Below are 19,359 nucleotides of genomic sequence, written 5' to 3'. Positions count from 1 at the left end.
CATTGGAGATGTGAAGTGACTGCTATCATGTTCCATCACCAGAGTTAGGTCTCCATTTTCTATTCAGTATAGAAAAGCTATTAAGCCTAAAGTTTATCAGTAGAGAAAGACCTCTTAAAAGTTATAGCTTGGAAGCCACAACAACTTTAAATCCAGCCTGACCACTACTGCAACAAGACTTAGGGATCTAGGTGGTGATGACACCACCATCCTGTTCATTGGAGGTGTGAAGTGACTACTATCATGTTCTGTCTCCAGTTTCTATATCCCCCCCCCCACTCCTTATTCCAATTTATAATTACCTAATAACTTTGTTATTAGGTAATTATAAATTTGTTATTAGGTAATTTATAAATTTGTTATTATATTATTTGTTATTAGGTAATTTATTTTGGCATGTTCAATATACTGTTGTTAATAAATTAGGAAGCCAACACCATCTCCTCTGTTTGGAATGGTACAGTAGAGTAATTTTGACAAGCCTATTGCTAATTAGCACATAGTACCAAACACAGTGATCATGCATTTCGAGTAGGACTTCTCAATTACATTAAGTAAAGGGCCACTAACCTTCAGTGTTGAATCTCTGGCAGACTAATCATCAGTCAGTGAGAGAAGTTGATACATTCAGATAAAAATTTTCAAATTAATAAAAAGTAAAAAAAAAAAATTTATAAAAATACTAAAAGAATGTAACTAAATTGTACGCTTTGCATAAAATTGTATATAAAACAATTGTGATACAGTTTCACCAACTGATGAAGGCTTCATTTTTTTTTTTTTTATATGAGCAAGCAGGTTTAAAAGCAGCTAACATAAATCACAGAAATTCTGAAACAAATTTTCCATTTTTTTTTTAATGGAAAAAAAAATTACAGCTACTCTAGTGTTGAAAAATAGTTCAATTTCGTACATTTATACTGAATTTATAAAATTCCTAATTGGTAACCATTAAATACCAGTTCTCAAGAAGCGAATTTTATCATGACAGAGATGCAGTGCTCTATTAGTGATATCAGTAATTACAACTATTATAACTACTACAAGCTGTTCTGAACTTGGCAGCAAATGGAAATTGACTTCTATGAAAACAAATTTATATTTATTAAATTTGTATTGATCTTTTCCATAGTTTCACTGGCCAGACGTAGCCTGCAGGCTACCATTTGAGATGCTGCTCAAATATAACTCTTCTGAAATGGCTTCTCTGCCATTTGAGAAACTCTGCTCTAGAGCTTCCTAATTACCTGGCAAGTAAACTTGTTGCTACTCACTTTGCTAGGTTTTACCTACAAGGACAAAGTATATTAGCATGGGGGAGAAGATACCGTTGAGGCCATGCTTAGTCTGAGCACTGTGTGAAAGTTATATGCAGAAATCCCTCACATCAGATGCATGACCCTGCCCTGTTGCACTAACTCAACCATTTGCTTTAATATAACCAAACAGTTACTAATATGGATTTAAAAAAAAAAAAGCTGCAAAAAAATTACAAAAAATAGAGCAAAATAATCACAAAAATAACAAAAATTATTTTAAAAAAATTGTCCACGTCCATTTCACCATCATCTGGGGCATCAGTACAAGCCTTAAAGATATACATTACCACTTTACAGGCATCAAAGCCTGATCTGCTGTTCTCTAACAAACCTAATTTGGCATGCTCCATATCTCTAATCCACCTCAACTCTCCCAGCAACATATTGCATGATGCTTTCTTTAAGAGTAAGAAGCATCTACTTTTGTCACATCAGGCATTCCTTACCAAAGCTTATCAAATGTGGAATCCCACTTTATGATCAGATCTGGCTCACAATACTTTATAGCATTCATTTGCCTTTACTACTCTCCTAATTCAGACAATCATGCTGCCCATTTTGACTATTTACCTCTAAAACTTGATTTCTTGTAGGTTAATTATCCAAACTGAGAGATTATCTTCCTATGAGACTTCAGTGTTTATAACATAAACTGGTTTCCTTTCTAACTTCACAGATCAAGCTGGAAGGGAGTCTGTTATTCGCTGACCCAAATTGTTCTAACCCAAATTGCTAACATGCCAGCCAGAATTCCAGATATTTCTCATCATTTTTCCAACACACTCTACCTTTTCTTAACCAGCTCTCCTTTCTTCACTCTAAATACACTGTAGATGTTTGCTGTTCTCTTGGCAACTGTAACCATAACCTTATCTGCATCTCCTGTTCTATAGATCAATCTCCTCACAACTAGTCTCTTCAAATAGCTAAAATAATCCTTACTGGATTGAAGGATTCCCCCTCCCCTCCTGCTCTCCCCCCCCCTCCCTCCCTCCAAGCTCTGGTTCTCTAAAAATGTGCTTTTTGCAATCCATTATAAAAATATAGCATACATGAAGTGGTGGAAGTTAAAAACTCAGCTTCTTACTCTGCCATTACTACAGCCCAAAACAAGTTTAAGACAAAATTTTCAACAAATCAAAAGAAGACATCGAAGGGCCAAATTTAATAAGCTTGCTTCCTGCTCAACTGGCAGATGAACTTCTGATCCCTCACTGAAGCTGTTGAGCATAACCTCTGCCCTTACTTGTTTCCACTTCTCTTACATTGTTGTGTGACGGCCATGGTAACATCACCCAAAGAAAAGGCTGACCTCTATCAGTCTTTTCATCCAACTCCTGTATAGACAAGGCAAATCAAATTCTACAATACTACTCATAGCAGCCTCATCTCATAGAACATCAGAAAAATCCTCATTAGCTTTAATGCCAATAAGATTCCTGGTCCAGATGTTATCCCTCCTGTTGAATTCAAAACTTGTGTTTTGAAATTAGCACCAAATATTATGTATAAAGGCTGTCATACACATCTGGTCTGTATCACAGCATCAAGCCTATTCCTAAAAATAAAAGATAATCAGTCAGACTGTCTTTCCATTGCTATCATCTCAATACTCTAAAAGGTGATAAAGAAAGTCATCAGCAACCATCTTCTCCACTACCTGGAGACTCACTAGTTAATAAGGATTATCAATATGGATTCTGCCATTCCCATTCTACAAACCTCCTCTCTAACTTGATCCACCTTTGTATACAGGACATAGAAAGATTTGGAGAAACTCATGCGGTTGCTCTTTATTTCATGAGCATTTGATCTTGTTTGGTATTGAGCACTTGTTACCAAACTTCCATCTTATCTCTCTCTCTCCATTAGTTATTCTTGTCAGCTTCCTCTCTGGTCATTCTGTGCATGTCATGATAGATGGCTTCCTCTTATCAGATAGTTTGATCAATGATCTTCTATTTTCAAATCCTATTCATAGTTCTGCTGGTGACAGTAGTCTTTATTCCAGAGGAATCCTTTTAGGTTTCTGAGTTTTTGAGATATAACACGGGCAACTGTGTAGTCTACAGACTCATTAGGGAGGCCCTAAACATTATACCAAGTTTTAACTCATTCACCTCTGGGGACCTATTCCACCCATTCACTACTCTGTAAACTTAAAATCCAGTTCTCACACCCTTGCTAACCATACTGTTGCACAACTTTCAGGAATGCCCCTTCCCAGTTCTCTCACCACCCACCCTCACATACCTGTTCTGAAAAATTTCCCCTGTATCAGTCATGTAAAAACCTTTCAGTAATTTGTATGTATCACTCCTTTTCCATCTATCAACCAATTTTTAAAACCCACAGATCTTCAACCTATCCTCATAAGGAAAATTCCATAGGCCTATGGTCATATTGGTCAATTGCCTCTAGATCTTTTCCACCTCATCCTCAAGAAACCCAGGTGATGACCAGATCTCTGCACAGTAGTCCAAATGTGATCTTATCAAGGCCTTATAAAGAAGTACAGCAGCCTTGTACTTTTTGGCTGTTTAGCTGCTTTTTAGCTAAACTCCAACTTGCTATCTACCAACACCCACAAATCCATGGCTTAATTAGTTTTCTGCAGTGCAATTTCATCATTATGATGCACAGATGGTAATTTTTTACCCCAAAATGCATAACCTTATGCTTTGTTATATTAAACTGATATCCATTCTCCTTAACTCATCTGCCAGTCTATAAAACATACTGCAAAATTTTAACATCATATGTATACTTTTGCTCTACCCAGTTTTGCATCATCAGCAAACAATTGAATATTTCTGCTCGGATCATTTCCTATATCATTAATGTGTAAATTAAATAGCAGTGGCTCAAGTACAGAGTCATGTGGCATGCCACTAGTTACAAACCTTCTACTGGACCCTACTCCTGAATAAACTACTGTCTAGTATCACTCCATCAACCACTCTCTTATTCACATCACCAACTTCACATCCATCTCCATTTGCTACAATTTATTAAATCAGAGTTCCATATGGTATCCTGTCAAAAGCCTTTGCAAAGTCCAGTATTATCACTGGATAATATACCCATTACCTTATTGAAGCTACAAGATTATTGAACTCTTGTAGCTTCCTTTATGCAATGGGACTGTTTTTCCCTCTTTCCACTACCTTGGTTGGGAGCAGTTCAGATCCAAAAGTTAAACAATGTGGTCATAGGCACTGCCAATTCCATAGCACTTTCTCGTAATACTCAAACCTGATATGCCATCTCACCCCATAGCAGTATTCCCATCAAGGTTCTGCAATATTCTATGTACCTCCAGTTCATGTGTCTGTTTCCGCATCAGCACTTGCCTTTCTTGTTACTGCAGTATTTCAGTTACCTTCCTACCATTGGCATTCATCAAGGTTATTTTTCCATAACAATTCTTCCTTTTTACTTGCCACATACTAAAAGAACTCTGAGATTATTGATTATTACTGAGATTATCTTTGGCCTTCACAGCTGATTTTCTCTCATTCTCTGATTTTGCCTTCCTTACTATCCTGCTAAAATTTCTGGCCTTTGTTTTGCTGATCTCATTACTCTGAATTCCCTCTGTAATTTTTTTTTAATTTGCTTCTGCTTAATGATACTATTCATCCATTTAACTCCCACTTTATTTATCCTACTGACTGTAGGTGTGGAGTTTGCTATTACTTCTCCTCACACACCTTTCATGCACTAGTAACATCCACCCCTTTCAGTATATCATGCCGTGGCATTGATTCACGTGGTCTCTTGAGTTTGTATTTACAGAAGCTCTGTAATTCTACACATATCCTCTCTTAACTGAAAATTCCATGCTTTTAGCACCACCTGTCATGTCAAGATCACCTTGCTGATTGGCAGCAGTGTGGTAATCTTGGTTGCAGATAAATTCTGTGATGTAATGTAATTACTAAATTTAGTTGTTTTAAAACCCCTCCACTACTTTCCATCATGTGCTACTTCAGGTAATTATTTCTTAGTAACTTCATAAATTCCATTTCTTTTCCTCCTTTCAGTCTGTATGCTCATAGTTGAAGCCCCTCACCCTCTACTCATTTAGCTTATTTTCTTATGCATGCTATTTGCATGCATCCACCAGTTATAGCAGCAACCAACTGTATATTTTGTTCTGTTGGCCTCATTCTCACACTAGATGACCTCTCATTCGAGGCCATCAGAGAATTTTCACTGACCTTCAGCCAACTTCCTACTCTTTTTTTGACTGTGGTTCATCATCTGTCATCAATAATACCACTCCTCTCATTCATTTCTCTCTCTCTCTCTCTCTCTCTCTCTCTCTCTCTCTCTCTCCTCCTCCTCCTCCTCCCTGAAAATACTATGACCTTCCCATTCTATCCAACTAACTGTGTCATCTTCTGTCAGCTATCTCACTAATGCCAATAACTTTTGGCCAAGAGGAACTAGCGAATGCCAAAAACTCCTCTTCTTTGTTACTAATGCTCCTAGCATTAGTGTACATAAAGTGAAATTGCCCACAGCTAGCTTTATAATAAATTATCCTTATGCTTTATATTAACTGTCCTAGTCTGGTTTGGTATCAGCAGTACTAATGTGAGCAATTTTTGTGCATTCTCACACTCACTCAGCTCGCTGGTATCTGTAGACTCATTCAACAGCTGCTCCACAGCTCTAGTTTCCCTAATTTTACACCTCCAATCTCACTTATTCAAGAGTATACTTTTTTCCAGACTCGGAACACTAGTTCTGTTCAACTGCAAACCATCCGCCTTGTATAAATTCTTTTATCCATCAAACTTGCTCTACATCATTCCTCCTGCATAACCTATGCACTGATTCATTTGCAATCAATATCCTTCTTTTCAGCTCACCTCTGTCGTATCGTGGCAACAGACTATCTTAATTCTCTCTCATGCTTCTCTTTTGCTACTTTCAGTAACTCTTTCATGTCCTTCCCTCATACCTCTTGTCTTCTTTCACTTCATTCATTTCTGTCAAAACATTCAATCCTTTCACTTTGCATTTTTGCATCCTAATAGCCTCGTTGACATTGTTAATCTTTGCATGCAGAGAACAGGAACCAAACCTTGGCGATTCAGTGGCAAACCCTGAAGAAAACATTGATTGATTCTGCTAGAGAGGCATGTGGAGAGGTTGTCTGCAAGGATAGTAAAATCAGAACTCCTTAGTGGACACAGGAAGTTAAAGAGGCAGTGAAGGAAAAGATGAAAGCATATCAAAAGTTCCTGGTGAATAAGTCACTGCCAACTTAGAGAATACAGAGACAAATGTAAGAAAGCTAAACACTGTATAAAACTAGCTAAACAAAAGTCATGGGAAGACTTTGGCAAGAACATAGAAAATAAATATCAATAAGGTGGCAAAATATTCTGGAGGCTGTTGAAAAAGCTCAGAAATGAAGGAAACAGTGCTGTAAAAGGAGCGATGATAAAGGTGACATGAAAACTGGAAAAAAAGATAAACCTAAAAAAAAAAAAATCCCTGCTCCTTTATATGACACTCTCTTTAACTCACCTTCATTTAAAAAAGTCCCAATAAAGACTCTGCATCAGAGAACCAAACCGAGGTCTTTTCCTTGAAGTATGGAGAAATTACTTCGAAAAATAGCTAAAAGAAATAAGTAGTGACAGCACAGTGGTAAAAAACACTCAACAGTCATGCAATCAGGAATACACATATCCATACTTGAAGTAGAAAAAGTCATCAAAAGCTTGAAATGTGGAAAGGCAGCAGGAGTAGATGATATTCTACCAAAAACGTTCAAGTATGGAGGTATAAAAGTCTCAGTGGCTGCACTGCATAGTTCAGAAGGCCTGGACAGAGGGACGAATTCCAAATGATTGGAGTAGAGCTCTCATGGTACCCATATATAAAAAGGGAAATAAAACTGAATATAAGAATTACAGAGGTATTTCTCTACTGAGTGTTCCTGGTAAGATTTACACAAGCATACTTAAGAAATGGTTGAGAAGGATTGTGGAAGGGTAGCTTGGTGAAGAACAAGTTGGATTCAGATTAAATAGAGGCTGTCAGGATCAGATTTTCACTTTACGACAATAGTTGAGAAATTGTGGGAATATAACAAAGATCTGTATTTAAGTTTTGTCGATCTGCAAAAGGCATTTGAACATTGAAAACATCAACTGCATCATGAATGCAGAACCAAACAAGTAAAACATTTCAGTTACTTAAGCATGATTTTTAGTGAAGATGGTAAATTAAATACAGAAATGGACAACAGAATCAGCAAAACTGGTATGGTAGAAAGTCAATTGAATAAAGTTATATGAAATAAGAGGGAAATTAGTCAAAACACTAAATTAGCTGTATACAAGTTCAAACCAATTTTAACTTATGGATCTGAGAGCTGGGTTAGAAATAAAACACTTGATATGACCACAGATATGAGAGTCCTGAGAATGATTTGGGGGGCGGGTGAACAGATGGCGTCAATGGCAGTATCATATTAAAAACGAGGATATTATGATAGAACTTGACATTGTTATCATCCATTTAAGTGACCATACCATCTGAGATTAGCTCTGCTAATCTCAGATGGTATGGCCACTTAAACAGAATGGGAAAGGAATTATCAAAACAAGTGTTTTCTGCCAGGTTATCACGAAAAAGACCAAGGTATAGGTAGATTGATATAGTAAAAAGTGTCCTAGAAGACAGAAGTATAAGATCTGATAATGTTGGAGTCTAGACAGGTAACAGATTGATTTGGAGGAAAATTATAGATAGGAAATTAGTGGTGATGTAAGGTTTTCATGTAATACTATCATATCCTACTATCATACCCTAAATCCTTGATACGTATGATGATGACTATCATATCCTGTACATCCCTTGAGGGTACATGTCAGGAATTTGATAATGATGATTATAATGGCTAAATAAGAGAAAAGAACAACTGTGGGTATGTAGAAAATACAATATTCTGTGAGGATCATGAGGCTTGCTTAAATATGATTTAAATAGTTTAAATAATAGGGAACATGTGTCATAACTGACACAGCAATTGAAAATTATGTGAATGTTCAGGATGTTGAAGTGATAGTGAGAAAAAAGTTCAGCTGATGATAAAGTGGACGATAATGACGTTGAAAAACAGAATGCAATTAACAGTAAGTTGGCGAGTGTGGTTAATGGTGAAGAAGTGTGTAACTTGTGATAAAATATCGAGAGTGAATGATAGCAAAAGAAGGACGCAAGTTTTGAAAGTTGAGTTGGTGAAGATGTGAGGCAGACACAGACTGAAATGAAGAGAAATGGAAATATGTATGGAAGAGTGAAGAAGAAGATAACAAAAAAACCCATGAGTGGCATTGTGTGGTGATGCAATTATTCGAAGTGTGGTAAGCAAAAAGATTCACATTGTTTTCCGGGAGGTAAAATGAATAGAGTTAGGCATTTGATATGAGGGGTATGCAAGCAAAGGATGTGGTAGTTGTAGTAGGGACAAATGACTTGAGTGGGAACAAGGAGAATGCAAGATTGGGTATCAGAGATTGTTGAGAAAGATAAAAGATAATAGTATGATAGGAAAGGTAGTCATTGTGTTGCCCAGGTATGACAGTGATGAGATGAGGCCAGAGAGCAAGAATTATGAATGATATGTTAGCAGAAATGTGTGAAGAGAAAGGAGTGCAGTTTGTTAATGTGTGAAATGAGTTTGAAGGAAAAATTGAATTAAGAGTGATGGACTGCATTTAAATGGTTTTGGTGTGAGTCATTTGGACTTAATGCCTATCACTGGCAAAATGAGTTCTGTTGTGTCATCATCTAAAATGAATCATATTACTTTCAAGACAGATAGCTCAAGGAAGTTAAATGGTTGTAATATGAAGATGAAGTTTCATTCTGTAATGTATAAAAATCTATCCTGGGACTGCTGATAGAAATTGTAGATTACTACAAGATTTTGAGGCCTTTAGTTCAATTTTAACAAAAATGTGTTGTGACGTAAGACTTGGCCAGAAATCTCGGAAACATATACTGCTTTCCAAATATGCTGTATTTGAAACTTAATCTTGTGAAGTTACCAAATCATTGCTTACAAAATTTCAAAACCTTACACTTTACAACATTGAACTGATAGTTCTACTTACCTGCCCATTCATGCAATCTGTTCAAGTCCTGCTGTAATGCCATAACATCTGCTCGACTCTGTATTGCTGTCCCCAATTTTGCCTCATCTACAAGCAGTTGCATATCACCAGTTAAACCCATCCAACATCATTAATATACAAATTGAACAGCAGTGGCCCCAATACTGATCCCTGCATAACACCACTAGTGACCTTCCTCTTTCAGGATATTGCACTCACATATACATCTTTCTGATACCTGTCTGACAGCCAGTCACCAGTCCAACTCAGAAATCTGTTATCCAATCCCATCCATTTCAATTTATTTAACAGCTTTTCATGTGGCAGTCTATCAAAAGCTTTTGCAAAATCTACCACTATATGCATCTCCCTTGTCCAAGACATTTGCCATCTTGTTATAATATATATGGAAGTTAGTAAAACATGATCTCTCTTTAACAAACCTTTGCTGACAACCACAGAATACTGCTGTTATCAACCCCATTTCTGTATGCTAGTTCTCACCAATCTCCAGAATATACAGATTGGCCTGTAATTTGTCGCTACAGTTTTATCACTACCTTTTTGCAGTGGAACAATTTTACCTTCTTTCCACTCTCTAGGAGCTTATGCTGCTGTAAGACTTTTATTAAACAGGCATGCCAACACTACTGCTAATTCCCCATGTGGTGATATGTCATCAAATCCTATTGCCTTGTTGACATCAAGTTTGTTTATTTCCTGATACACTCCTGCTCACTCACAATTAAGTCATCCTGGGTCACTCTCCTGGCTTGTTCTTTATATCCTTCATGTAACTGATTATTACAATTATTCATCTTGTATTGTCTTCAAATTACCTTCTTCTTCCAGATTTCATGCTTAAGCCCCAATTTACACCTATCTTATTCAGCCTTGTGATTTTTGGAATACAATTCACACATTGATGCTATTATGTATTTTTTGTCAGTTTCCATCCAGCATTTATTTCCTTACTGCTCAACTCCTCATTCCATGTGATAGTTTCAAGCTGTTTTCTAAACATGTTATAATCACTAGCTTTGTGCTTCAACATAAGTCCTTTCCTCACAGAAGTCTGCATATGGCTAGCCACAACCAAAGGTGATCACTCACCAAGTGGGGGAAAATGCAAAACTCCACTAACAATTACATCCTCTGATGAAATGATCAGATCTAAAGCTCTCGATCCTTGCATGCTATCCTTTACATGCTGCCTAAAATAGTTCTCTCAAGAACTGAAATTCATTTTCTTTATTCCCAAATGCTATCTCTTCATTCCAGTCTATAATGCCATAATTAAAATAGCTCATAATAATCTCTTCATCTGTTTACTAACCCAAGTTGTTTATACATTTCTTCATCACCACCCTCCACATTTCCTGGGCTATAGCAATATCCTACTAAATATCTCCTCCTGTTAACTTCCACTTCACACCACACTGCTCATAACCATTGCCAATATTTTCTTCTTTCATGCCTACTGTATGTGACATAATTCTAAACACTATGCATATTGCAGCTTTCTACTGGCCAAAATTCATTTCAGTATATTTCATTAACAATATAAACCATTAATAAACACAAAAATTAAAATTGTGCATAGTCTAATTAAATACTATAGTAGATTTATATATTTTATTCTTCCAATACCTTTTTCCCTAAGTAGGTGCACAATCGTAATATAATATTCTCCTAAGCTTGTTTACATGGCTCACAACATGAATTTAGCTAATGTAAATAAATGTTTGAAATTTTACATAATGAAAATCCTTTTTAATACTGTTATTTAAAAAATACAACTATCTTACAAAAGACACTTACTCATTGTCTGTTAATGTTAATGATCGTCTGTTAACATTAACATATAATGTGCTCTAAAGATACTGATTTGAGCCAGTTAATAAACATCTTTTTTTTTATAATTTAGTTCATTTGGTGTTATAATACCATTAAAAATAAGTTATGGAGATCAGAGAAGAGTATATGATGCAATATCTGGGACCTTCTTTGGTTGGTTATGAGGAGAGGTTGAACAAATGTAAATATGATACTTCTGTTCTCTCTAAAATTATGGAGAAAGTCATCAACAACCAACTGTTGAACCACCTAGAGTCCTACCAATTAATCAGTGTCCAGCAGTATGGATTCTGCCACTCATGATCTAGTTGATCTTCTGGGTTTCACCACCTACCTATATACTCAAGCCATGGAGACATTTGGAAAAACTCACATGGTTGCTCTCGACATTTCAGAGGCATTTAATCAGGTTTGGCACAGGAGCCTACTTAACAAACTGCCATCCTATGGTCTGCCTTCCTCTCTCTGCAACTGGATTGCCAACTTTCTCACTATGTGTCATGGTGGACAGATTTCCCCACCAATGCAGGAGTACTCCAGGGTTCTGTTCTTTCACTCCTGCCCTCTCAGACTTCTAATCCTATCCATAACTTTTTCAATGACAGTACACTCCATCCTCCTTTCATTTGATAAACCTTGTAGTGCTCAAGTATTGGAATCCTTGAGATCTTCTAGCTATATCTTAGTGAGGCAAGGACAACCTTTTAAACTTCAGCACCACCAAAACTCAGTCCTGTCTGATCTCTTGCAAGAAACAGCTTGCATTCCTCCTCCTCCTCACCTTCAGTAATACTGAGTCCAAACATGATGAGATTTCTCTTCTTGGACTGACCTGCACCTCCAATCTTTCCTGGCACACCATATTTCAACTATGGCTTCTGCAACTGCCAAAAAACTTGGTATACTTTTTTGCACAAGACACTACTTCACATCTTCACAGCTTTTAACTCTATACAAAGCCAAATCTACCCAAAGAATATTGCTCCCATGTTTAGGATGGATCACCAAAATCCTCTCTAATCTTGCTTGATTCTATTCCAGAAGAAGGCATTCTGGCTAATTAATGATCCCTCTCTCACATACCCACTTCAATCTCTCTCTCACAGATGTTCAGTTTCTGCCTTGTACCTCTTCTACAGATACTTTCATGGACAGTGCTCTGCTGAATTAGCCACTACTATTCCTCCACTCTCCTCCAAACTCATTAAAACAAGAGCTATTGCTAACCAACATCCCTTTGCAAGTCCGTCTTGAAACACACCAACCCAACTTCACTGCCTCCTACTTCATCCCATCCACTTTTGTCCTTTGGAACAGTCTTCCCCACTCTGCATTCCACAAAGATTACAATCCTCAGTTGTTCAAGCAAAATGTGAACAGACTCCTCCTTTCTTCTATTCTTCTTGACAACACACACACACACACACACTAATGTGCTATAGGTCTTGTGGCCTTTCGTTTGTGGATCAGATATAAAAAAAAATTTAAAAATTCAACTGACTTCCTAGCATACCAGCTTTACTAATTCTGTTGTCTGTTTCCATATTTTATTTGTCATCATCACTAAAAATTTTGGCTAAATAGCTTAAATATTTTATTGTTCTATAGTTTCTCCATTCAAGATGCACATGATGATGTCTGTGTTTCTACCCATTTTCGTTATCTCCGTCTTTTATTGCTGATTTTCATCGTCATCAACAACCATGGGTCCAGTGCCTGTAGGTGTTTGTTGCCATCTTGATATGATTCTTCCATTGCATTCTATTTTGTGCAAGATGACTCAGTTTGTGTATAGAGTTTCCGCACCATTTGATGATGTCATCACCCCATTCTCTGTTTGGTCTTCCTCTTTTGTTCTTTCCTTCAATCATTCCAAACAGCAACATTTTTAATTTTCTCTCATCATTCATTCTACATATATGGCCAAATAGACGTAGTTTCCTTTTGATTATTTTCTGGATCAGGTTTTCTTTTGGTTATATTCGTCTGTAGATTTTCTCATTGTTCACTTTCTGTATCCCACTTATTCTCAAGATCTTTCTATAGCACTTCCTCTCGAATGCCAATATCCTCTTTTCAGATTCTCTCCAAATAGACATAGTTTCCTTTTTTTTATTTTCTGGATCAGGTTTTCTTTTGGTTGTATTCTTCTGTAGATTTCCTCATTGTTCACTTTCTGTATCCAGCTTATTCTCAAGATCTTTCTATAGCACTTCCTCTCAAATGTCAATATCCTCCTTTCAGATTTTCTCAGAAGTACCCAGACCTCACATCCATAGAGCATGCTGCTAAAGATACAGGTTTCTACAATGCCCAGTTTAGTTTGCATCTTTATAGCTCGGCTCTTCCATATTTTGTCCATGGCTTTTAAAATGGTTGCTGCTCTGGCTATTCTAATTTTTATCTTTTTTTGGGGGATCCAAGTCATGCGTCAATAGGCATCCAAGATATGTGAAGTGTTCCACATTTTCCAGTTGAAATCTGTCTATCGTAACTCTGTTCAGTAACTCCTGTTGTCCAAATATCATTGTTTTAGTTTTTTCAAAGTTGACATTTAATCTGCATAGTGTATAGTGTTTGCAATGTCTGGTCCAGCCTTGCTGTGTCTTCTTCAATCAGGACGATGTCATCTGCAAAGCAGAGGTAGTTTATTCTCATGACATTTATTGAAATGCCTCCACCTTCTTCTTTAATCTTATCTAGTGTTCTTCCCAGACGTGTGATGAAGATGATTGGTGATATTGGATCCCCTTGTCTTGTGCCTTGACTAGTGGCAAACCAATCTCCAGTCTCACCTACTATTCTGATTTTTGCTTGTGCTTGGCTGTTTATATCTTTCAGCAGGTGGATCAATTTATTGTTCACACCATAGGATTCCAAGATATTCCGTGTTATATTTTGGTCAATATTATCAAATGCTTTTTGGAAGGCCACGAAACAATATATCTTTTTATTCTTTCTTCGAGCTTTCTCTGCTATTAGTCTTAGTGCGAGTATTTGTTGCACCGTACTTCGCACCGTACTTCGATCTTGTCAAAATCCGACTTGCTCATCCGGAAAATGTGCCTCCATATACCCCTTCAGGTATTCTGTTAGTATTTTCATCAGCACTTTGCCAAGATGCCTCATTAATGCAATAGTTCTGTAATTGACGTATTCTAAAGCACTGCCTTTCTTATGAAGAACAACCATGACCGATTTTTTCCACTCGTCGGGGGCATACCCTGATCTCCATATTTCATTACATAGTTTATGTATTTCTTTTGCAACTGATTCTCCCCCATATTTTAGCATCTCACCTATTATGTTGTCATTTCCAGGACTCTTGTTGTTCTTGAGATGTTTTATAGCCTTATTCACCTCCTCTTCCAAGATGTCATTTTCAAAGATCTCTGCTGGTATAGAGATTGCTTTTAGTTCTTTGATTACTTCTGTTGCAGTATCATTTAGTTGATTTTTATATAGTTCGCTGCAATATCTTGTCCATCTGTGTATGATTTCTGTCTTGTCCATCAATACTTTACCATTTTCATTTTTGACTGCTACTGATCTTGTTTGCCACTTCCTGATGACATTTCTTTTAAGTTTGTAGACCTCTAGTTTTGTGTTCTCCATAGTACTGTTCAATGTCTTTGCACTGGTCCTCCAACCATTTGGCTTTATCAGATCTTGCTGCTTTCCGTACTTCATTGTATTTTTGACGGTATAACTCATCTGCTGCCTCTGAATCATCTCTTTTAAGTTTCAGTTCTCTTTTCTCTTGATTTTCATACCAAATTATAAATTCAGTTTAGTCAGGGAATCCTGCAGAATTGATTTTGACATCTCTAATTTTGATAGCTTCAATACCACTTTCTTCATAATGTAATTCATGTAAATCAGGAGTTTCCAAACATTTTGGGCAGAGACCCTTTACGTAAAAATTCAGTAATAACAAAGACCTCCAAGAGCAATAAGCTTCAATTTAATTTATTTCATAAACAATTTTTTAGAACATCTATCCAATTGTGATTTGCAACACATACTAAAAACATTTAATGAATATTAACACTTATTGCATATCTAATGTGAAGAATGGGATTGATGTGTTTTTAGAAGGGAGGAAATATTCGGTTTGTTATTAGTTAGTTGTAATCTTAGATCTCCATTATTTTCGAGATCTAGTCGATTTCTCTGCTTGGTTAAAGTACTGTTAGCATAGCTAAATCCAGCTTCCCATGTATGAATTTGGAAAGGTCAATAATAAAAGCTCAACAGTTTTATTTTATACAGTTTGGGGTAGTTTTCAATAATATTTTTGCTTGTCCAAAATCCTCTGAAACTTTCTTTTGAGTGCAGTGATTTAGCCCCTTGGTACATCTTTGTTTGAATAATTTCCTCTTGCAAATCTAGATCTAAATCAACTCTATCATCCTCTGCATCAAATGGAGATATAATCCATTCTGGAACTTTCATATCTTTGAGATCCTTGAATCTATTTCTAAAATCCTCTTTTAAGCATTCAAGATGAGATACATAAATAAATATGTTGGCATCTGAAAAATTCCTAAATATGACATATTTGGAAAGAAGTGAAGATTTCTATGACTCAGTAAAGTTTTGAAGAGCATTAACTCTTTTTGAAATCCCAAAATAATTGTACAACTCTTTAGAATTGTTTCTTTAGAGAAACTTGTGACATTAAGATTATAATATATAGACACGCTTACACAAGAATATTATATTTTAATTTGCCAAATATTTCAGTCTGAAAATAACAGACTGTCTTCAGTGGCTACATAGGAACAGTTTTTAACAAGGTGGAATACCAACAATTGATCATTCAAAAGTAGAACGAGCCACGTGATGTTATATCACTAAGTATTAAAGAGAGGAAATAACATTTTTTATCAGAGTAATGATTAAATTAAAGATATTAATTCGCAAATTCATATAATAATCTTAATTTATAAATAACATTAGACTAATGTAAGAATTGAAATTCTTAATTTAAAAAAAAAAATTATATATATATTTATGTGTTATACTGATTAAACTTTCCCATATTTTTGATAAAGATATACAGTCATTTCAATTCAAGTTAGGGCGTTGAAGTAAGGCCTCGGCACTTTCTTTAAATAGACGTTCAGATTTATAGCGACATCTGTGTAGGAGGCGAGTCTTGGACCAGACGATGTTGTGGCTTGTCTCTATTCCGTGCTGAGCCAATCCAGACTTATCAGATTTGTTGTGCTGAATGTATGATTGATGTTCTTGAATTCTTTTTTCTACTGAGCATCCTGTTTGTCCAAAGTAGGGCAGATTGCAGTTACAAGGAACGTGATACACACCAGGCAGAGATATAGTTGAACGTTTATCTTTAGAAGAGGGGAACTAGTGGATATTTTGTTAATAGATATATAAGTGGCTGTTAAATCATATTTCTTCAGAATTCTTGTAATTGGTTCTGAAATCCCAGAAATTTAAGGAATTAGAACTCGACGTATTGAATCTGTGTTGTTTTGGATTGGCTTGTAAGAATCGAAAAGATGTTGTGTACTCTTTTCGGGAGAAGCCATTTAATTTCATGTGGTGTTTGATAGTTGAAGTTCTTTCTGTAATTCATGAGGAGTTGAACAGTTAGTTCTGGCTCATCTAGGTGTCGCTATAAATTTGAACGTCTATTTAAAGAAAGTGCTGAAGCCTTAATTTAACGCCCTAACTTGAATCGAAATGACTGTATATCTTTATCAAAAATATGGGAAAATTTAATCAGGATAACATATTAATATATATATAATTTTTTTTTTTTTAAGTTAAGAATTTTAATTCTTACATTAGTCATCATCAAATTCCTGCCATGTACCCTCAAGGGGTGTACAGGATATGATAGTACTACATGAAAAATTTACATCATTACTAACTTCCTATCTACAATTTCCCTCCAGATCAGCCTATTACTTGTCAAGACTCCAATATTATCAGATCTTATATTTCTGTCGTCTAAGGCACTCTGTACCTTATCAATCCACCTATATCTTGGTCTTCCTCTGGGTTGTTTTCCTGCCAACCTGCAGAGAACACTAGTTTTGCTAATCTTTCCTCACCCATTCTGTTTAAATGACCATACCATCTGAGATTAGCTCTGCTAACGCATTCCTGGATGCTGAGAATGTCAAGTTCTTTCCTAATATCTTCGTTTTTAATATGATATTGTCATTGATGCCATTTGTTCACATCTCTAATCTTTCTCAGGATTCTCATATCTGCAGTCTCTAGTCTTTGATCAAGTGTTTTACTTCTGACCCAGCTCTCAGATCCATAAGTTAAAACTGGTTTGAACACTGTCTTGTATACAGCTAATTTAGTGTTCTGACTAATTTCGCTTTTATTCCATATGAATTTATTCAATCGACTTCCTATCATACCAGCTTTGTTAATTCTGTTGTCTATTTCCATATTTAATTTGCCATCTTCACTAAAAATTGTGCTCAAGAAACTAAAATGTTTTACTTGTTCCACAGGTTCTCTGTTCATAACACAGTTGACATTTTCAACTATTCTGCCTATTTTCATTGTCTTTGTCTTTTTATTACTGACCTTCATACCTTATTTATTACAACAGTTATTCAATTTTGAATAACTTGAATAGTAAGTTATAACTTGAATAACTTACAAATTGAATAACTTACATTAGTCTAATGTTATTTATAAAGTAAGATTATTATTTGAATTTGTGAATTAATATCTTTAATTTAATCATTACTGTGATAAAAAGTGTTTTTTCCTCTCTTTAACACTTAGCGATATAACATCATGCAGCTCATTCTACTTTTGAATGATCAATTGTTGGTATTCCACCTTGTTAATAACCGTTCCTATGCAGCCACTGAAGATAGTCTGTTATTTTCAAACTGAAATATTTGGCAAATTAAAATATAATATTCTTGTGTAAACATGTCTATATGTTATAATCTTTATAATTGTAATGTCTTTGCCTTGCAGGTGTTTTTTTTTTTTTTTTTTTTTTTTTTTTTGTGTGTGTGTGTGCTTCATTGAATTTTGATAATATATCAGCGAGGTGGTTTTTTATTGATTAAATTTATCAGTTAATGATCTATCATGCTCAGACAGAAATTCCACCACTGAGTTATAAACTTTTACAAGCTTTTGCAAATAGTTACTTTTTGTCAACTATCTTACTTCTGTATGAAGGAACAGTTGGTCAAAATTTTCAACAGTTTTTTCATGTATCATAGCAAACAGTCAACTGTTAAGGACATTTGCTTTTATTTTATTTATTACCTAATACAAATTTGCAAAGTAGCATGCAATTCTTCACTTATGTGTTTTGCAACAAGGTTTTGTCTGTGTAAAACACAATGTATGGTTTGTACTTTAGGATTTTCTTTTATAGCTAAAGCTTAAAATCCTCTGTACTTACCTTGGCTGGAGCCTCCTCTATTGCAACTGAAGTTATATTACTAAAGGGAATGTCATTCATACTTTTCAAAATACTCTTGCACACATCTAAAAATTGTTTCACCTTTGGAATCAGTTTTTAAAAATTTGGCAAAACAGAACTCATCAATTACTTCTTTTTCACTCATACTGTAAAACCTTATAAATGACATTAAAATATTTACACTTCCAAATGTTGACTCATATAATTACATAGCAAACAGCCTCTTTCAGCTCTGAATTTACTGTTGATGTCTTGGACATCATTTGCCATCTCAACAATCCTCCATTGCACTGTATTATTACTAAGTGGAACGCTCCTTAAAACTGAATTAGTATTCTTTTGACTCTATGGCTATTTTTATAGAGGGTAGAATTATTTCTTCACCATGAGTATGTAACTTTCCTTTTTTTGCAATTAAGAGACCAATATCATATGATGCTTGTAGTTCAGCACTGACTACCGGTACTGTAGATGATTTTATAAAGGACTGAAGCATTGTACAATTTAAAAATTTTTCCTTCATTGTCTTATTGTTAAATATTAAATATTGAAATATTAAAAATTGTTAAATATTCAAGGTCGTTGTCACTTTTAT

The 19,359-nt window shown here is 35.5% G+C and overlaps 1 protein-coding gene across 2 annotated transcripts in view; it reads left to right on the top strand.

The window, feature by feature from the left end:
• Positions 1 to 19,359, top strand: part of LOC150097146 (tether containing UBX domain for GLUT4) — a 357,344-nt gene that overhangs the window by 174,460 nt on the left and 163,525 nt on the right. The window lies entirely within an intron of this gene.

This window comes from Typopeltis vanoorti, chromosome 17 (assembly GCF_054136105.1).
Source record: "Typopeltis vanoorti isolate ZY-2024b chromosome 17, IOZ_Tvanoo_1.0, whole genome shotgun sequence".
NCBI lineage: Eukaryota > Metazoa > Arthropoda > Arachnida > Uropygi > Thelyphonidae > Typopeltis > Typopeltis vanoorti.
The sequence above is the reverse complement of the archived record's forward strand: the minus strand, read 5'-3'. Positions and strand labels throughout refer to the sequence as shown.